The following is a 21,944-nucleotide window of genomic DNA, read 5'->3' on the forward strand; positions in this document are numbered from 1 at the left end:
TTCCACTATAGGCCCCTTAGCGCTCCGAATGTCCACTTGCACTTTCTACAGAAAGAGTGTTTCAGATGTGCACAATCCAAAGTAAGCTTCAAGTCTGCTAGTTGAAAGCGCAGAACAGAGAGAAGTTTCACAGAATACTTCTGTGTAGTTTTTATTGGAAGATATTCCTTTTTCCAATGTAGGCCCCTTAGCGATCGGAATGTCCACTTGCTGTTTCCGCAGAAGCAGTGTTTTAGAACTGCTGAATCAAAAGTAAGGCTCAACTCTGTTAGTTGAATGCAAAGAAGAGAAAGAAGTTTCACTGAATGCTTCTGTGTTGTTTTTATTTGAAGATATTCCTTTTTCAACTAAAGGATCCTAAGCCCTCCAAATGTCCACTTGCAGTTTCTACAGAAAGAGTGTTTCAGAACTGCTCAATGCAAAGTACAGTTCAACTCTTTTAGTTGAATGCACAGAACAGAAAGAAGTTTCACAGAATGCTTCTGTGTAGCTTTTATTTGAAGATACTCCTCTTTCCACTATAGGCCCTTTAGCGCTCCGATTGTCCACATGTAATTTCTACAGAAAGTTTGCTTCAGAACTGCTCACTAAAAAGTAAGGTTCAACTCTGTTAGTTGAATGCACAGAACAGAAAGAAGTTTCGCAGAATGCTTCTCTGTAGTTTTTATTTGAAGATATTCCTTTTTCCAATAGAGGACCCTTGGCGCTCCAATTGTTCACTTGCAGTTTCCCCAGGAGTGTTTCAGAACTTCTCAATCAAAAGTAATGTTAAATTCTGTTAGTTGAATGCACAGAACAGAAAGAAGTTTCGCAGAATGCTTCTGTGTAGTTTTTATTTGAAGTTATTCCTTTTTCCACTATAGGCCCCTTAGCGCTCCGAATGTCCACTTGCACTTTCTACAGAAAGAGTGTTTCAGATGTGCACAATCCAAAGTAAGGTTCAACTCTGTTAGTTGAATGCAAAGAAGAGAAAGAAGTTTCACAGAATGCTTCTGTGTTGTTTTTATTTGAAGATATTCCTTTTTCCACTTAAGGATCCTAAGCCCTCCAAATGTCCACTTGCAGTTTCTACAGAAAGAGTGTTTCAGAACTGCTCAATGCAAAGTAAAGTTCAACTCTTTTAGCTGAATGCACAGAAAAGAAAGAAGTTTCACAGAATGTTTCTGTGTAGCTTTTATTTGAAGATAGTCCTGTTTCCACTATAGGCCCTTTATCGCTCCGATTGTCCACTTGCAATTTCTACAGAAAGTGTGCTTCAGAACTGCTCATTAAAAAGTAAGGTTCAACTCTGTTAGTTGAATGCACAGAACAGAAAGAAGTTTCGCAGAATGCTTCTCTGTAGTTTTTATTTGAAGATATTCCTTTTTCCAATAGAGGACCCTTGGCGCTCCAATTGTTCACTTGCAGTTTCCCCAGAAGGAGTGTTTCAGAACTTCTCAATCAAAAGTAATGTTAAATCCTGTTAGTTGAATGCACAGAACAGAAAGAAGTTTCGCAGAATGCTTCTGTGTAGTTCTTACTTGAAGATATTCCTTTTTCCACTAAAGGCCCCTTAGCGCTCAGAATGTCCACTTGCAGCTACTGCAGAGAGAGTGTTTCAGAGCTGCTCAATTAAAAGTAAGCTTCAACTCTGTTAACCGAATGTTCAGAGCCCAAAGAAGTTTCACACAATGCTTCTGTGTAGTTTTTATTTGAAGATATTTCTTCTTCCACTATAGGCCCCTTAGTGCTCTGAATATCCACTTCCAGTTTCTACAGAGAGAGTGTTTCAGAACTGCTGAATCAAAAGTAAGCTTCAACTGTGTTAGTTGAATGCACAGAACAGAAAGAAATTTCACAGAATGCTTCTGTGTAGTTTTTATTTGAAGTTATTCCTTTTTCCACTATAGGCCCCTTAGCGCTCCGAATGTCCACTTGCACTTTCTACAGAAAGAGTGTTTCAGATGTGCACAATCCAAAGTAAGCTTCAAGTCTGCTAGTTGAAAGCGCAGAACAGAGAGAAGTTTCACAGAATACTTCTGTGTAGTTTTTATTGGAAGATATTCCTTTTTCCAATGTAGGCCCCTTAGCGATCGGAATGTCCACTTGCAGTTTCCGCAGAAGCAGTGTTTCAGAACTGCTGAATCAAAAGTAAGGCTCAACTCTGTTAGTTGAATGCAAAGAAGAGAAAGAAGTTTCACTGAATGCTTCTGTGTTGTTTTTATTTGAAGATATTCCTTTTTCAACTAAAGGATCCTAAGCCCTCCAAATGTCCACTTGCAGTTTCTACAGAAAGAGTGTTTCAGAACTGCTCAATGCAAAGCACAGTTCAATTCTTTTAGTTGAATGCACAGAACAGAAAGAAGTTTCACAGAATGCTTCTGTGTAGCTTTTATTTGAAGATACTCCTCTTTCCACTATAGGCCCTTTAGCGCTCCGATTGTCCACATGTAATTTCTACAGAAAGTTTGCTTCAGAACTGCTCACTAAAAAGTAAGGTTCAACTCTGTTAGTTGAATGCACAGAACAGAAAGAAGTTTCGCAGAATGCTTCTCTGTAGTTTTTATTTGAAGATATTCCTTTTTCCAATAGAGGACCCTTGGCGCTCCAATTGTTCACTTGCAGTTTCCCCAGAAGGAGTGTTTCAGAACTTCTCAATCAAAAGAAATGTTAAATTCTGTTAGTTGAATGCACAGAACAGAAAGAAGTTTCGCAGAATGCTTCTGTGTAGTCTCTATTTGAAGTTATTCCTTTTTCCACTAAAGGCCCCTTAGCGCTCCGACTGTCCACTTGCACTTTCTACAGAAAGAGTGTTTCAGATGTGCACAATCCAAAGTAAGGTTCAACTCTGTTAGTTGAATGCAAAGAAGAGAAAGAAGTTTCACAGAATGCTTCTGTGTTGTTTTTATTTGAAGATATTCCTTTTTCCACTTAAGGATCCTAAGCCCTCCAAATGTCCACTTGCAGTTTCTACAGAAAGAGTGTTTCAGAACTGCTCAATGCAAAGTAAAGTTCAACTCTTTTAGCTGAATGCACAGAAAAGAAAGAAGTTTCACAGAATGTTTCTGTGTAGCTTTTATTTGAAGATAGTCCTGTTTCCACTATAGGCCCTTTATCGCTCCGATTGTCCACTTGCAATTTCTACAGAAAGTGTGCTTCAGAACTGCTCATTAAAAAGTAAGGTTCAACTCTGTTAGTTGAATGCACAGAACAGAAAGAAGTTTCGCAGAATGCTTCTCTGTAGTTTTTATTTGAAGATATTCCTTTTTCCAATAGAGGACCCTTGGCGCTCCAATTGTTCACTTGCAGTTTCCCCAGAAGGAGTGTTTCAGAACTTCTCAATCAAAAGTAATGTTAAATCCTGTTAGTTGAATGCACAGAACAGAAAGAAGTTTCGCAGAATGCTTCTGTGTAGTTCTTACTTGAAGATATTCCTTTTTCCACTAAAGGCCCCTTAGCGCTCAGAATGTCCACTTGCAGCTACTGCAGAGAGAGTGTTTCAGAGCTGCTCAATTAAAAGTAAGCTTCAACTCTGTTAACCGAATGTTCAGAGCCCAAAGAAGTTTCACACAATGCTTCTGTGTAGTTTATATTTGAAGATATTTCTTCTTCCACTATAGGCCCCTTAGTGCTCTGAATATCCACTTCCAGTTTCTACAGAGAGAGTGTTTCAGAACTGCTGAATCAAAAGTAAGCTTCAACTGTGTTAGTTGAATGCACAGAACAGAAAGAAATTTCACAGAATGCTTCTGTGTAGTTTTTACTTGAAGTTATTCCTTTTTCCACTATAGGCCCCTTAGCGCTCCGAATGTCCACTTGCACTTTCTACAGAAAGAGTGTTTCAGATGTGCACAATCCAAAGTAAGCTTCAAGTCTGCTAGTTGAAAGCGCAGAACAGAGAGAAGTTTCACAGAATACTTCTGTGTAGTTTTTATTGGAAGATATTCCTTTTTCCAATGTAGGCCCCTTAGCGATCGGAATGTCCACTTGCTGTTTCCGCAGAAGCAGTGTTTTAGAACTGCTGAATCAAAAGTAAGGCTCAACTCTGTTAGTTGAATGCAAAGAAGAGAAAGAAGTTTCACTGAATGCTTCTGTGTTGTTTTTATTTGAAGATATTCCTTTTTCAACTAAAGGATCCTAAGCCCTCCAAATGTCCACTTGCAGTTTCTACAGAAAGAGTGTTTCAGAACTGCTCAATGCAAAGTACAGTTCAACTCTTTTAGTTGAATGCACAGAACAGAAAGAAGTTTCACAGAATGCTTCTGTGTAGCTTTTATTTGAAGATACTCCTCTTTCCACTATAGGCCCTTTAGCGCTCCGATTGTCCACATGTAATTTCTACAGAAAGTTTGCTTCAGAACTGCTCACTAAAAAGTAAGGTTCAACTCTGTTAGTTGAATGCACAGAACAGAAAGTAGTTTCGCAGAATGCTTCTCTGTAGTTTTTATTTGAAGATATTCCTTTTTCCAATAGAGGACCCTTGGCGCTCCAATTGTTCACTTGCAGTTTCCCCAGGAGTGTTTCAGAACTTCTCAATCAAAAGTAATGTTAAATTCTGTTAGTTGAATGCACAGAACAGAAAGAAGTTTCGCAGAATGCTTCTGTGTAGTTTTTATTTGAAGTTATTCCTTTTTCCACTATAGGCCCCTTAGCGCTCCGAATGTCCACTTGCACTTTCTACAGAAAGAGTGTTTCAGATGTGCACAATACAAAGTAAGGTTCAACTCTGTTAGTTGAATGCAAAGAAGAGAAAGAAGTTTCACAGAATGCTTCTGTGTTGCTTTTATTTGAAGATATTCCTTTTTCCACTTAAGGATCCTAAGCCCTCCAAATGTCCACTTGCAGTTTCTACAGAAAGAGTGTTTCAGAACTGCTCAATGCAAAGTAAAGTTCAACTCTTTTAGCTGAATGCACAGAAAAGAAAGAAGTTTCACAGAATGTTTCTGTGTAGCTTTTATTTGAAGATAGTCCTGTTTCCACTATAGGCCCTTTATCGCTCCGATTGTCCACTTGCAATTTCTACAGAAAGTGTGCTTCAGAACTGCTCATTAAAAAGTAAGGTTCAACTCTGTTAGTTGAATGCACAGAACAGAAAGAAGTTTCGCAGAATGCTTCTCTGTAGTTTTTATTTGAAGATATTCCTTTTTCCAATAGAGGACCCTTGGCGCTCCAATTGTTCACTTGCAGTTTCCCCAGAAGGAGTGTTTCAGAACTTCTCAATCAAAAGTAATGTTAAATCCTGTTAGTTGAATGCACAGAACAGAAAGAAGTTTCGCAGAATGCTTCTGTGTAGTTCTTACTTGAAGATATTCCTTTTTCCACTAAAGGCCCCTTAGCGCTCAGAATGTCCACTTGCAGCTACTGCAGAGAGAGTGTTTCAGAGCTGCTCAATTAAAAGTAAGCTTCAACTCTGTTAACCGAATGTTCAGAGCCCAAAGAAGTTTCACACAATGCTTCTGTGTAGTTTTTATTTGAAGATATTTCTTCTTCCACTATAGGCCCCTTAGTGCTCTGAATATCCACTTCCAGTTTCTACAGAGAGAGTGTTTCAGAACTGCTGAATCAAAAGTAAGCTTCAACTGTGTTAGTTGAATGCACAGAACAGAAAGAAATTTCACAGAATGCTTCTGTGTAGTTTTTATTTGAAGTTATTCCTTTTTCCACTATAGGCCCCTTAGCGCTCCGAATGTCCACTTGCACTTTCTACAGAAAGAGTGTTTCAGATGTGCACAATCCAAAGTAAGCTTCAAGTCTGCTAGTTGAAAGCGCAGAACAGAGAGAAGTTTCACAGAATACTTCTGTGTAGTTTTTATTGGAAGATATTCCTTTTTCCAATGTAGGCCCCTTAGCGATCGGAATGTCCACTTGCAGTTTCCGCAGAAGCAGTGTTTCAGAACTGCTGAATCAAAAGTAAGGCTCAACTCTGTTAGTTGAATGCAAAGAAGAGAAAGAAGTTTCACTGAATGCTTCTGTGTTGTTTTTATTTGAAGATATTCCTTTTTCAACTAAAGGATCCTAAGCCCTCCAAATGTCCACTTGCAGTTTCTACAGAAAGAGTGTTTCAGAACTGCTCAATGCAAAGCACAGTTCAATTCTTTTAGTTGAATGCACAGAACAGAAAGAAGTTTCACAGAATGCTTCTGTGTAGCTTTTATTTGAAGATACTCCTCTTTCCACTATAGGCCCTTTAGCGCTCCGATTGTCCACATGTAATTTCTACAGAAAGTTTGCTTCAGAACTGCTCACTAAAAAGTAAGGTTCAACTCTGTTAGTTGAATGCACAGAACAGAAAGAAGTTTCGCAGAATGCTTCTCTGTAGTTTTTATTTGAAGATATTCCTTTTTCCAATAGAGGACCCTTGGCGCTCCAATTGTTCACTTGCAGTTTCCCCAGAAGGAGTGTTTCAGAACTTCTCAATCAAAAGAAATGTTAAATTCTGTTAGTTGAATGCACAGAACAGAAAGAAGTTTCGCAGAATGCTTCTGTGTAGTCTCTATTTGAATTTATTCCTTTTTCCACTAAAGGCCCCTTAGCGCTCCGACTGTCCACTTGCACTTTCTACAGAAAGAGTGTTTCAGATGTGCACAATCCAAAGTAAGGTTCAACTCTGTTAGTTGAATGCAAAGAAGAGAAAGAAGTTTCACAGAATGCTTCTGTGTTGTTTTTATTTGAAGATATTCCTTTTTCCACTTAAGGATCCTAAGCCCTCCAAATGTCCACTTGCAGTTTCTACAGAAAGAGTGTTTCAGAACTGCTCAATGCAAAGTAAAGTTCAACTCTTTTAGCTGAATGCACAGAAAAGAAAGAAGTTTCACAGAATGTTTCTGTGTAGCTTTTATTTGAAGATAGTCCTGTTTCCACTATAGGCCCTTTATCGCTCCGATTGTCCACTTGCAATTTCTACAGAAAGTGTGCTTCAGAACTGCTCATTAAAAAGTAAGGTTCAACTCTGTTAGTTGAATGCACAGAACAGAAAGAAGTTTCGCAGAATGCTTCTCTGTAGTTTTTATTTGAAGATATTCCTTTTTCCAATAGAGGACCCTTGGCGCTCCAATTGTTCACTTGCAGTTTCCCCAGAAGGAGTGTTTCAGAACTTCTCAATCAAAAGTAATGTTAAATCCTGTTAGTTGAATGCACAGAACAGAAAGAAGTTTCGCAGAATGCTTCTGTGTAGTTCTTACTTGAAGATATTCCTTTTTCCACTAAAGGCCCCTTAGCGCTCAGAATGTCCACTTGCAGCTACTGCAGAGAGAGTGTTTCAGAGCTGCTCAATTAAAAGTAAGCTTCAACTCTGTTAACCGAATGTTCAGAGCCCAAAGAAGTTTCACACAATGCTTCTGTGTAGTTTTTATTTGAAGATATTTCTTCTTCCACTATAGGCCCCTTAGTGCTCTGAATATCCACTTCCAGTTTCTACAGAGAGAGTGTTTCAGAACTGCTGAATCAAAAGTAAGCTTCAACTGTGTTAGTTGAATGCACAGAACAGAAAGAAATTTCACAGAATGCTTCTGTGTAGTTTTTACTTGAAGTTATTCCTTTTTCCACTATAGGCCCCTTAGCGCTCCGAATGTCCACTTGCACTTTCTACAGAAAGAGTGTTTCAGATGTGCACAATCCAAAGTAAGCTTCAAGTCTGCTAGTTGAAAGCGCAGAACAGAGAGAAGTTTCACAGAATACTTCTGTGTAGTTTTTATTGGAAGATATTCCTTTTTCCAATGTAGGCCCCTTAGCGATCGGAATGTCCACTTGCTGTTTCCGCAGAAGCAGTGTTTTAGAACTGCTGAATCAAAAGTAAGGCTCAACTCTGTTAGTTGAATGCAAAGAAGAGAAAGAAGTTTCACTGAATGCTTCTGTGTTGTTTTTATTTGAAGATATTCCTTTTTCAACTAAAGGATCCTAAGCCCTCCAAATGTCCACTTGCAGTTTCTACAGAAAGAGTGTTTCAGAACTGCTCAATGCAAAGTACAGTTCAACTCTTTTAGTTGAATGCACAGAACAGAAAGAAGTTTCACAGAATGCTTCTGTGTAGCTTTTATTTGAAGATACTCCTCTTTCCACTATAGGCCCTTTAGCGCTCCGATTGTCCACATGTAATTTCTACAGAAAGTTTGCTTCAGAACTGCTCACTAAAAAGTAAGGTTCAACTCTGTTAGTTGAATGCACAGAACAGAAAGAAGTTTCGCAGAATGCTTCTCTGTAGTTTTTGTTTGAAGATATTCCTTTTTCCAATAGAGGACCCTTGGCGCTCCAATTGTTCACTTGCAGTTTCCCCAGGAGTGTTTCAGAACTTCTCAATCAAAAGTAATGTTAAATTCTGTTAGTTGAATGCACAGAACAGAAAGAAGTTTCGCAGAATGCTTCTGTGTAGTTTTTATTTGAAGTTATTCCTTTTTCCACTATAGGCCCCTTAGCGCTCCGAATGTCCACTTGCACTTTCTACAGAAAGAGTGTTTCAGATGTGCACAATCCAAAGTAAGGTTCAACTCTGTTAGTTGAATGCAAAGAAGAGAAAGAAGTTTCACAGAATGCTTCTGTGTTGTTTTTATTTGAAGATATTCCTTTTTCCACTTAAGGATCCTAAGCCCTCCAAATGTCCACTTGCAGTTTCTACAGAAAGAGTGTTTCAGAACTGCTCAATGCAAAGTAAAGTTCAACTCTTTTAGCTGAATGCACAGAAAAGAAAGAAGTTTCACAGAATGTTTCTGTGTAGCTTTTATTTGAAGATAGTCCTGTTTCCACTATAGGCCCTTTATCGCTCCGATTGTCCACTTGCAATTTCTACAGAAAGTGTGCTTCAGAACTGCTCATTAAAAAGTAAGGTTCAACTCTGTTAGTTGAATGCACAGAACAGAAAGAAGTTTCGCAGAATGCTTCTCTGTAGTTTTTATTTGAAGATATTCCTTTTTCCAATAGAGGACCCTTGGCGCTCCAATTGTTCACTTGCAGTTTCCCCAGAAGGAGTGTTTCAGAACTTCTCAATCAAAAGTAATGTTAAATCCTGTTAGTTGAATGCACACAACAGAAAGAAGTTTCGCAGAATGCTTCTGTGTAGTTCTTACTTGAAGATATTCCTTTTTCCACTAAAGGCCCCTTAGCGCTCAGAATGTCCACTTGCAGCTACTGCAGAGAGAGTGTTTCAGAGCTGCTCAATTAAAAGTGAGCTTCAACTCTGTTAACCGAATGTTCAGAGCCCAAAGAAGTTTCACACAATGCTTCTGTGTAGTTTTTATTTGAAGATATTTCTTCTTCCACTATAGGCCCCTTAGTGCTCTGAATATCCATTTCCAGTTTCTACAGAGAGAGTGTTTCAGAACTGCTGAATCAAAAGTAAGCTTCAACTGTGTTAGTTGAATGCACAGAACAGAAAGAAATTTCACAGAATGCTTCTGTGTAGTTTTTATTTGAAGTTATTCCTTTTTCCACTATAGGCCCCTTAGCGCTCCGAATGTCCACTTGCACTTTCTACAGAAAGAGTGTTTCAGATGTGCACAATCCAAAGTAAGCTTCAAGTCTGCTAGTTGAAAGCGCAGAACAGAGAGAAGTTTCACAGAATACTTCTGTGTAGTTTTTATTGGAAGATATTCCTTTTTCCAATGTAGGCCCCTTAGCGATCGGAATGTCCACTTGCAGTTTCCGCAGAAGCAGTGTTTTAGAACTGCTGAATCAAAAGTAAGGCTCAACTCTGTTAGTTGAATGCAAAGAAGAGAAAGAAGTTTCACTGAATGCTTCTGTGTTGTTTTTATTTGAAGATATTCCTTTTTCAACTAAAGGATCCTAAGCCCTCCAAATGTCCACTTGCAGTTTCTACAGAAAGAGTGTTTCAGAACTGCTCAATGCAAAGCACAGTTCAACTCTTTTAGTTGAATGCACAGAACAGAAAGAAGTTTCACAGAATGCTTCTGTGTAGCTTTTATTTGAAGATACTCCTCTTTCCACTATAGGCCCTTTAGCGCTCCGATTGTCCACATGTAATTTCTACAGAAAGTTTGCTTCAGAACTGCTCACTAAAAAGTAAGGTTCAACTCTGTTAGTTGAATGCACAGAACAGAAAGAAGTTTCGCAGAATGCTTCTCTGTAGTTTTTATTTGAAGATATTCCTTTTTCCAATAGAGGACCCTTGGCGCTCCAATTGTTCACTTGCAGTTTCCCCAGAAGGAGTGTTTCAGAACTTCTCAATCAAAAGTAATGTTAAATTCTGTTAGTTGAATGCACAGAACAGAAAGAAGTTTCGCAGAATGCTTCTGTGTAGTTTTTATTTGAAGTTATTCCTTTTTCCACTATAGGCCCCTTAGCGCTCCGAATGTCCACTTGCACTTTCTACAGAAAGAGTGTTTCAGATGTGCACAATCCAAAGTAAGGTTCAACTCTGTTAGTTGAATGCAAAGAAGAGAAAGAAGTTTCACAGAATGCTTCTGTGTTGTTTTTATTTGAAGATATTCCTTTTTCCACTTAAGGATCCTAAGCCCTCCAAATGTCCACTTGCAGTTTCTACAGAAAGAGTGTTTCAGAACTGCTCAATGCAAAGTAAAGTTCAACTCTTTTAGCTGAATGCACAGAAAAGAAAGAAGTTTCACAGAATGTTTCTGTGTAGCTTTTATTTGAAGATAGTCCTGTTTCCACTATAGGCCCTTTATCGCTCCGATTGTCCACTTGCAATTTCTACAGAAAGTGTGCTTCAGAACTGCTCATTAAAAAGTAAGGTTCAACTCTGTTAGTTGAATGCACAGAACAGAAAGAAGTTTCGCAGAATGCTTCTCTGTAGTTTTTATTTGAAGATATTCCTTTTTCCAATAGAGGACCCTTGGCGCTCCAATTGTTCACTTGCAGTTTCCCCAGAAGGAGTGTTTCAGAACTTCTCAATCAAAAGTAATGTTAAATCCTGTTAGTTGAATGCACAGAACAGAAAGAAGTTTCGCAGAATGCTTCTGTGTAGTTCTTACTTGAAGATATTCCTTTTTCCACTAAAGGCCCCTTAGCGCTCAGAATGTCCACTTGCAGCTACTGCAGAGAGAGTGTTTCAGAGCTGCTCAATTAAAAGTAAGCTTCAACTCTGTTAACCGAATGTTCAGAGCCCAAAGAAGTTTCACACAATGCTTCTGTGTAGTTTTTATTTGAAGATATTTCTTCTTCCACTATAGGCCCCTTAGTGCTCTGAATATCCACTTCCAGTTTCTACAGAGAGAGTGTTTCAGAACTGCTGAATCAAAAGTAAGCTTCAACTGTGTTAGCTGAATGCACAGAACAGAAAGAAATTTCACAGAATGCTTCTGTGTAGTTTTTATTTGAAGTTATTCCTTTTTCCACTATAGGCCCCTTAGCGCTCCGAATGTCCACTTGCACTTTCTACAGAAAGAGTGTTTCAGATGTGCACAATCCAAAGTAAGCTTCAAGTCTGCTAGTTGAAAGCGCAGAACAGAGAGAAGTTTCACAGAATACTTCTGTGTAGTTTTTATTGGAAGATATTCCTTTTTCCAATGTAGGCCCCTTAGCGATCGGAATGTCCACTTGCAGTTTCCGCAGAAGCGGTGTTTTAGAACTGCTGAATCAAAAGTAAGGCTCAACTCTGTTAGTTGAATGCAAAGAAGAGAAAGAAGTTTCACTGAATGCTTCTGTGTTGTTTTTATTTGAAGATATTCCTTTTTCAACTAAAGGATCCTAAGCCCTCCAAATGTCCACTTGCAGTTTCTACAGAAAGAGTGTTTCAGAACTGCTCAATGCAAAGCACAGTTCAACTCTTTTAGTTGAATGCACAGAACAGAAAGAAGTTTCACAGAATGCTTCTGTGTAGCTTTTATTTGAAGATACTCCTCTTTCCACTATAGGCCCTTTAGCGCTCCGATTGTCCACATGTAATTTCTACAGAAAGTTTGCTTCAGAACTGCTCACTAAAAAGTAAGGTTCAACTCTGTTAGTTGAATGCACAGAACAGAAAGAAGTTTCGCAGAATGCTTCTCTGTAGTTTTTATTTGAAGATATTCCTTTTTCCAATAGAGGACCCTTGGCGCTCCAATTGTTCACTTGCAGTTTCCCCAGAAGGAGTGTTTCAGAACTTCTCAATCAAAAGAAATGTTAAATTCTGTTAGTTGAATGCACAGAACCGAAAGAAGTTTCGCAGAATGCTTCTGTGTAGTCTTTATTTGAAGTTATTCCTTTTTCCACTAAAGGCCCCTTAGCGCTCCGACTGTCCACTTGCACTTTCTACAGAAAGAGTGTTTCAGATGTGCACAATCCAAAGTAAGGTTCAACTCTGTTAGTTGAATGCAAAGAAGAGAAAGAAGTTTCACAGAATGCTTCTGTGTTGTTTTTATTTGAAGATATTCCTTTTTCCACTTAAGGATCCTAAGCCCTCCAAATGTCCACTTGCAGTTTCTACAGAAAGAGTGTTTCAGAACTGCTCAATGCAAAGTAAAGTTCAACTCTTTTAGCTGAATGCACAGAAAAGAAAGAAGTTTCACAGAATGTTTCTGTGTATCTTTTATTTGAAGATAGTCCTGTTTCCACTATAGGCCCTTTATCGCTCCGATTGTCCACTTGCAATTTCTACAGAAAGTGTGCTTCAGAACTGCTCATTAAAAAGTAAGGTTCAACTCTGTTAGTTGAATGCACAGAACAGAAAGAAGTTTCGCAGAATGCTTCTCTGTAGTTTTTATTTGAAGATATTCCTTTTTCCAATAGAGGACCCTTGGCGCTCCAATTGTTCACTTGCAGTTTCCCCAGAAGGAGTGTTTCAGAACTTCTCAATCAAAAGTAATGTTAAATCCTGTTAGTTGAATGCACAGAACAGAAAGAAGTTTCGCAGAATGCTTCTGTGTAGTTCTTACTTGAAGATATTCCTTTTTCCACTAAAGGCCCCTTAGCGCTCAGAATGTCCACTTGCAGCTACTGCAGAGAGAGTGTTTCAGAGCTGCTCAATTAAAAGTAAGCTTCAACTCTGTTAACCGAATGTTCAGAGCCCAAAGAAGTTTCACACAATGCTTCTGTGTAGTTTTTATTTGAAGATATTTCTTCTTCCACTATAGGCCCCTTAGTGCTCTGAATATCCACTTCCAGTTTCTACAGAGAGAGTGTTTCAGAACTGCTGAATCAAAAGTAAGCTTCAACTGTGTTAGTTGAATGCACAGAACAGAAAGAAATTTCACAGAATGCTTCTGTGTAGTTTTTACTTGAAGTTATTCCTTTTTCCACTATAGGCCCCTTAGCGCTCCGAATGTCCACTTGCACTTTCTACAGAAAGAGTGTTTCAGATGTGCACAATCCAAAGTAAGCTTCAAGTCTGCTAGTTGAAAGGGCAGAACAGAGAGAAGTTTCACAGAATACTTCTGTGTAGTTTTTATTGGAAGATATTCCTTTTTCCAATGTAGGCCCCTTAGCGATCGGAATGTCCACTTGCTGTTTCCGCAGAAGCAGTGTTTTAGAACTGCTGAATCAAAAGTAAGGCTCAACTCTGTTAGTTGAATGCAAAGAAGAGAAAGAAGTTTCACTGAATGCTTCTGTGTTGTTTTTATTTGAAGATATTCCTTTTTCAACTAAAGGATCCTAAGCCCTCCAAATGTCCACTTGCAGTTTCTACAGAAAGAGTGTTTCAGAACTGCTCAATGCAAAGTACAGTTCAACTCTTTTAGTTGAATGCACAGAACAGAAAGAAGTTTCACAGAATGCTTCTGTGTAGCTTTTATTTGAAGATACTCCTCTTTCCACTATAGGCCCTTTAGCGCTCCGATTGTCCACATGTAATTTCTACAGAAAGTTTGCTTCAGAACTGCTCACTAAAAAGTAAGGTTCAACTCTGTTAGTTGAATGCACAGAACAGAAAGAAGTTTCGCAGAATGCTTCTCTGTAGTTTTTGTTTGAAGATATTCCTTTTTCCAATAGAGGACCCTTGGCGCTCCAATTGTTCACTTGCAGTTTCCCCAGGAGTGTTTCAGAACTTCTCAATCAAAAGTAATGTTAAATTCTGTTAGTTGAATGCACAGAACAGAAAGAAGTTTCGCAGAATGCTTCTGTGTAGTTTTTATTTGAAGTTATTCCTTTTTCCACTATAGGCCCCTTAGCGCTCCGAATGTCCACTTGCACTTTCTACAGAAAGAGTGTTTCAGATGTGCACAATCCAAAGTAAGGTTCAACTCTGTTAGTTGAATGCAAAGAAGAGAAAGAAGTTTCACAGAATGCTTCTGTGTTGTTTTTATTTGAAGATATTCCTTTTTCCACTTAAGGATCCTAAGCCCTCCAAATGTCCACTTGCAGTTTCTACAGAAAGAGTGTTTCAGAACTGCTCAATGCAAAGTAAAGTTCAACTCTTTTAGCTGAATGCACAGAAAAGAAAGAAGTTTCACAGAATGTTTCTGTGTAGCTTTTATTTGAAGATAGTCCTGTTTCCACTATAGGCCCTTTATCGCTCCGATTGTCCACTTGCAATTTCTACAGAAAGTGTGCTTCAGAACTGCTCATTAAAAAGTAAGGTTCAACTCTGTTAGTTGAATGCACAGAACAGAAAGAAGTTTCGCAGAATGCTTCTCTGTAGTTTTTATTTGAAGATATTCCTTTTTCCAATAGAGGACCCTTGGCGCTCCAATTGTTCACTTGCAGTTTCCCCAGAAGGAGTGTTTCAGAACTTCTCAATCAAAAGTAATGTTAAATCCTGTTAGTTGAATGCACACAACAGAAAGAAGTTTCGCAGAATGCTTCTGTGTAGTTCTTACTTGAAGATATTCCTTTTTCCACTAAAGGCCCCTTAGCGCTCAGAATGTCCACTTGCAGCTACTGCAGAGAGAGTGTTTCAGAGCTGCTCAATTAAAAGTAAGCTTCAACTCTGTTAACCGAATGTTCAGAGCCCAAAGAAGTTTCACACAATGCTTCTGTGTAGTTTTTATTTGAAGATATTTCTTCTTCCACTATAGGCCCCTTAGTGTTCTGAATATCCATTTCCAGTTTCTACAGAGAGAGTGTTTCAGAACTGCTGAATCAAAAGTAAGCTTCAACTGTGTTAGTTGAATGCACAGAACAGAAAGAAATTTCACAGAATGCTTCTGTGTAGTTTTTATTTGAAGTTATTCCTTTTTCCACTATAGGCCCCTTAGCGCTCCGAATGTCCACTTGCACTTTCTACAGAAAGAGTGTTTCAGATGTGCACAATCCAAAGTAAGCTTCAAGTCTGCTAGTTGAAAGCGCAGAACAGAGAGAAGTTTCACAGAATACTTCTGTGTAGTTTTTATTGGAAGATATTCCTTTTTCCAATGTAGGCCCCTTAGCGATCGGAATGTCCACTTGCAGTTTCCGCAGAAGCAGTGTTTTAGAACTGCTGAATCAAAAGTAAGGCTCAACTCTGTTAGTTGAATGCAAAGAAGAGAAAGAAGTTTCACTGAATGCTTCTGTGTTGTTTTTATTTGAAGATATTCCTTTTTCAACTAAAGGATCCTAAGCCCTCCAAATGTCCACTTGCAGTTTCTACAGAAAGAGTGTTTCAGAACTGCTCAATGCAAAGCACAGTTCAACTCTTTTAGTTGAATGCACAGAACAGAAAGAAGTTTCACAGAATGCTTCTGTGTAGCTTTTATTTGAAGATACTCCTCTTTCCACTATAGGCCCTTTAGCGCTCCGATTGTCCACATGTAATTTCTACAGAAAGTTTGCTTCAGAACTGCTCACTAAAAAGTAAGGTTCAACTCTGTTAGTTGAATGCACAGAACAGAAAGAAGTTTCGCAGAATGCTTCTCTGTAGTTTTTATTTGAAGATATTCCTTTTTCCAATAGAGGACCCTTGGCGCTCCAATTGTTCACTTGCAGTTTCCCCAGAAGGAGTGTTTCAGAACTTCTCAATCAAAAGAAATGTTAAATTCTGTTAGTTGAATGCACAGAACAGAAAGAAGTTTCGCAGAATGCTTCTGTGTAGTCTCTATTTGAAGTTATTCCTTTTTCCACTAAAGGCCCCTTAGCGCTCCGACTGTCCACTTGCACTTTCTACACAAAGAGTGTTTCAGATGTGCACAATCCAAAGTAAGGTTCAACTCTGTTAGTTGAATGCAAAGAAGAGAAAGAAGTTTCACAGAATGCTTCTGTGTTGTTTTTATTTGAAGATATTCCTTTTTCCACTTAAGGATCCTAAGCCCTCCAAATGTCCACTTGCAGTTTCTACAGAAAGAGTGTTTCAGAACTGCTCAATGCAAAGTAAAGTTCAACTCTTTTACCTGAATGCACAGAAATGAAAGAAGTTTCACAGAATGTTTCTGTGTAGCTTTTATTTGAAGATAGTCCTGTTTCCACTATAGGCCCTTTATCGCTCCGATTGTCCACTTGCAATTTCTACAGAAAGTGTGCTTCAGAACTGCTCATTAAAAAGTAAGGTTCAACTCTGTTAGTTGAATGCACAGAACAGAAAGAAGTTTCGCAGAATGCTTCTCTGTAGTTTTTATTTGAAGATATTCCTTTTTCCAATAGAGGACCCTTGGCGCTCCAATTGTTCACTTGCAGTTTCCCCAGAAGGAGTGTTTCAGAACTTCTCAATCAAAAGTAATGTTAAATCCTGTTAGTTGAATGCACAGAACAGAAAGAAGTTTCGCAGAATGCTTCTGTGTAGTTCTTACTTGAAGATATTCCTTTTTCCACTAAAGGCCCCTTAGCGCTCAGAATGTCCACTTGCAGCTACTGCAGAGAGAGTGTTTCAGAGCTGCTCAATTAAAAGTAAGCTTCAACTCTGTTAACCGAATGTTCAGAGCCCAAAGAAGTTTCACACAATGCTTCTGTGTAGTTTTTATTTGAAGATATTTCTTCTTCCACTATAGGCCCCTTAGTGCTCTGAATATCCACTTCCAGTTTCTACAGAGAGAGTGTTTCAGAACTGCTGAATCAAAAGTAAGCTTCAACTGTGTTAGTTGAATGCACAGAACAGAAAGAAATTTCACAGAATGCTTCTGTGTAGTTTTTATTTGAAGTTATTCCTTTTTCCACTATAGGCCCCTTAGCGCTCCGAATGTCCACTTGCACTTTCTACAGAAAGAGTGTTTCAGATGTGCACAATCCAAAGTAAGCTTCAAGTCTGCTAGTTGAAAGCGCAGAACAGAGAGAAGTTTCACAGAATACTTCTGTGTAGTTTTTATTGGAAGATATTCCTTTTTCCAATGTAGGCCCCTTAGCGATCGGAATGTCCACTTGCAGTTTCCGCAGAAGCAGTGTTTTAGAACTGCTGAATCAAAAGTAAGGCTCAACTCTGTTAGTTGAATGCAAAGAAGAGAAAGAAGTTTCACTGAATGCTTCTGTGTTGTTTTTATTTGAAGATATTCCTTTTTCAACTAAAGGATCCTAAGCCCTCCAAATGTCCACTTGCAGTTTCTACAGAAAGAGTGTTTCAGAACTGCTCAATGCAAAGCACAGTTCAACTCTTTTAGTTGAATGCACAGAACAGAAAGAAGTTTCACAGAATGCTTCTGTGTAGCTTTTATTTGAAGATACTCCTCTTTCCACTATAGGCCCTTTAGCGCTCCGATTGTCCACATGTAATTTCTACAGAAAGTTTGCTTCAGAACTGCTCACTAAAAAGTAAGGTTCAACTCTGTTAGTTGAATGCACAGAACAGAAAGAAGTTTCGCAGAATGCTTCTCTGTAGTTTTTATTTGAAGATATTCCTTTTTCCAATAGAGGACCCTTGGCGCTCCAATTGTTCACTTGCAGTTTCCCCAGAAGGAGTGTTTCAGAACTTCTCAATCAAAAGTAATGTTAAATTCTGTTAGTTGAATGCACAGAACAGAAAGAAGTTTCGCAGAATGCTTTTGTGTAGTTTTTATTTGAAGTTATTCCTTTTTCCACTATAGGCCCCTTAGCGCTCCGAATGTCCACTTGCACTTTCTACAGAAAGAGTGTTTCAGATGTGCACAATCCAAAGTAAGGTTCAACTCTGTTAGTTGAATGCAAAGAAGAGAAAGAAGTTTCACAGAATGCTTCTGTGTTGTTTTTATTTGAAGATATTCCTTTTTCCACTTAAGGATCCTAAGCCCTCCAAATGTCCACTTGCAGTTTCTACAGAAAGAGTGTTTCAGAACTGCTCAATGCAAAGTAAAGTTCAACTCTTTTAGCTGAATGCACAGAAAAGAAAGAAGTTTCACAGAATGTTTCTGTGTAGCTTTTATTTGAAGATAGTCCTGTTTCCACTATAGGCCCTTTATCGCTCCGATTGTCCACTTGCAATTTCTACAGAAAGTGTGCTTCAGAACTGCTCATTAAAAAGTAAGGTTCAACTCTGTTAGTTGAATGCACAGAACAGAAAGAAGTTTCGCAGAATGCTTCTCTGTAGTTTTTATTTGAAGATATTCCTTTTTCCAATAGAGGACCCTTGGCGCTCCAATTGTTCACTTGCAGTTTCCCCAGAAGGAGTGTTTCAGAACTTCTCAATCAAAAGTAATGTTAAATCCTGTTAGTTGAATGCACAGAACAGAAAGAAGTTTCGCAGAATGCTTCTGTGTAGTTCTTACTTGAAGATATTCCTTTTTCCACTAAAGGCCCCTTAGCGCTCAGAATGTCCACTTGCAGCTACTGCAGAGAGAGTGTTTCAGAGCTGCTCAATTAAAAGTAAGCTTCAACTCTGTTAACCGAATGTTCAGAGCCCAAAGAAGTTTCACACAATGCTTCTGTGTAGTTTTTATTTGAAGATATTTCTTCTTCCACTATAGGCCCCTTAGTGCTCTGAATATCCACTTCCAGTTTCTACAGAGAGAGTGTTTCAGAACTGCTGAATCAAAAGTAAGCTTCAACTGTGTTAGCTGAATGCACAGAACAGAAAGAAATTTCACAGAATGCTTCTGTGTAGTTTTTATTTGAAGTTATTCCTTTTTCCACTATAGGCCCCTTAGCGCTCCGAATGTCCACTTGCACTTTCTACAGAAAGAGTGTTTCAGATGTGCACAATCCAAAGTAAGCTTCAAGTCTGCTAGTTGAAAGCGCAGAACAGAGAGAAGTTTCACAGAATACTTCTGTGTAGTTTTTATTGGAAGATATTCCTTTTTCCAATGTAGGCCCCTTAGCGATCGGAATGTCCACTTGCAGTTTCCGCAGAAGCGGTGTTTTAGAACTGCTGAATCAAAAGTAAGGCTCAACTCTGTTAGTTGAATGCAAAGAAGAGAAAGAAGTTTCACTGAATGCTTCTGTGTTGTTTTTATTTGAAGATATTCCTTTTTCAACTAAAGGATCCTAAGCCCTCCAAATGTCCACTTGCAGTTTCTACAGAAAGAGTGTTTCAGAACTGCTCAATGCAAAGCACAGTTCAACTCTTTTAGTTGAATGCACAGAACAGAAAGAAGTTTCACAGAATGCTTCTGTGTAGCTTTTATTTGAAGATACTCCTCTTTCCACTATAGGCCCTTTAGCGCTCCGATTGTCCACATGTAATTTCTACAGAAAGTTTGCTTCAGAACTGCTCACTAAAAAGTAAGGTTCAACTCTGTTAGTTGAATGCACAGAACAGAAAGAAGTTTCGCAGAATGCTTCTCTGTAGTTTTTATTTGAAGATATTCCTTTTTCCAATAGAGGACCCTTGGCGCTCCAATTGTTCACTTGCAGTTTCCCCAGAAGGAGTGTTTCAGAACTTCTCAATCAAAAGAAATGTTAAATTCTGTTAGTTGAATGCACAGAACAGAAAGAAGTTTCGCAGAATGCTTCTGTGTAGTCTTTATTTGAAGTTATTCCTTTTTCCACTAAAGGCCCCTTAGCGCTCCGACTGTCCGCTTGCACTTTCTACAGAAAGAGTGTTTCAGATGTGCACAATCCAAAGTAAGGTTCAACTCTGTTAGTTGAATGCAAAGAAGAGAAAGAAGTTTCACAGAATGCTTCTGTGTTGTTTTTATTTGAAGATATTCCTTTTTCCACTTAAGGATCCTAAGCCCTCCAAATGTCCACTTGCAGTTTCTACAGAAAGAGTGTTTCAGAACTGCTCAATGCAAAGTAAAGTTCAACTCTTTTAGCTGAATGCACAGAAAAGAAAGAAGTTTCACAGAATGTTTCTGTGTAGCTTTTATTTGAAGATAGTCCTGTTTCCACTATAGGCCCTTTATCGCTCCGATTGTCCACTTGCAATTTCTACAGAAAGTGTGCTTCAGAACTGCTCATTAAAAAGTAAGGTTCAACTCTGTTAGTTGAATGCACAGAACAGAAAGAAGTTTCGCAGAATGCTTCTCTGTAGTTTTTATTTGAAGATATTCCTTTTTCCAATAGAGGACCCTTGGCGCTCCAATTGTTCACTTGCAGTTTCCCCAGAAGGAGTGTTTCAGAACTTCTCAATCAAAAGTAATGTTAAATCCTGTTAGTTGAATGCACAGAACAGAAAGAAGTTTCGCAGAATGCTTCTGTGTAGTTCTTACTTGAAGATATTCCTTTTTCCACTAAAGGCCCCTTAGCGCTCAGAATGTCCACTTGCAGCTACTGCAGAGAGAGTGTTTCAGAGCTGCTCAATTAAAAGTAAGCTTCAACTCTGTTAACCGAATGTTCAGAGCCCAAAGAAGTTTCACACAATGCTTCTGTGTAGTTTTTATTTGAAGATATTTCTTCTTCCACTATAGGCCCCTTAGTGCTCTGAATATCCACTTCCAGTTTCTACAGAGAGAGTGTTTCAGAACTGCTGAATCAAAAGTAAGCTTCAACTGTGTTAGTTGAATGCACAGAACAGAAAGAAATTTCACAGAATGCTTCTGTGTAGTTTTTACTTGAAGTTATTCCTTTTTCCACTATAGGCCCCTTAGCGCTCCGAATGTCCACTTGCACTTTCTACAGAAAGAGTGTTTCAGATGTGCACAATCCAAAGTAAGCTTCAAGTCTGCTAGTTGAAAGGGCAGAACAGAGAGAAGTTTCACAGAATACTTCTGTGTAGTTTTTATTGGAAGATATTCCTTTTTCCAATGTAGGCCCCTTAGCGATCGGAATGTCCACTTGCTGTTTCCGCAGAAGCAGTGTTTTAGAACTGCTGAATCAAAAGTAAGGCTCAACTCTGTTAGTTGAATGCAAAGAAGAGAAAGAAGTTTCACTGAATGCTTCTGTGTTGTTTTTATTTGAAGATATTCCTTTTTCAACTAAAGGATCCTAAGCCCTCCAAATGTCCACTTGCAGTTTCTACAGAAAGAGTGTTTCAGAACTGCTCAATGCAAAGTACAGTTCAACTCTTTTAGTTGAATGCACAGAACAGAAAGAAGTTTCACAGAATGCTTCTGTGTAGCTTTTATTTGAAGATACTCCTCTTTCCACTATAGGCCCTTTAGCGCTCCGATTGTCCACATGTAATTTCTACAGAAAGTTTGCTTCAGAACTGCTCACTAAAAAGTAAGGTTCAACTCTGTTAGTTGAATGCACAGAACAGAAAGAAGTTTCGCAGAATGCTTCTCTGTAGTTTTTGTTTGAAGATATTCCTTTTTCCAATAGAGGACCCTTGGCGCTCCAATTGTTCACTTGCAGTTTCCCCAGGAGTGTTTCAGAACTTCTCAATCAAAAGTAATGTTAAATTCTGTTAGTTGAATGCACAGAACAGAAAGAAGTTTCGCAGAATGCTTCTGTGTAGTTTTTATTTGAAGTTATTCCTTTTTCCACTATAGGCCCCTTAGCGCTCCGAATGTCCACTTGCACTTTCTACAGAAAGAGTGTTTCAGATGTGCACAATCCAAAGTAAGGTTCAACTCTGTTAGTTGAATGCAAAGAAGAGAAAGAAGTTTCACAGAATGCTTCTGTGTTGTTTTTATTTGAAGATATTCCTTTTTCCACTTAAGGATCCTAAGCCCTCCAAATGTCCACTTGCAGTTTCTACAGAAAGAGTGTTTCAGAACTGCTCAATGCAAAGTAAAGTTCAACTTTTTTAGCTGAATGCACAGAAAAGAAAGAAGTTTCACAGAATGTTTCTGTGTAGCTTTTATTTGAAGATAGTCCTGTTTCCACTATAGGCCCTTTATCGCTCCGATTGTCCACTTGCAATTTCTACAGAAAGTGTGCTTCAGAACTGC

Source organism: Symphalangus syndactylus, chromosome 14, assembly GCF_028878055.3.
Source record: "Symphalangus syndactylus isolate Jambi chromosome 14, NHGRI_mSymSyn1-v2.1_pri, whole genome shotgun sequence".
Taxonomy (NCBI): Eukaryota; Metazoa; Chordata; class Mammalia; order Primates; family Hylobatidae; genus Symphalangus; species Symphalangus syndactylus.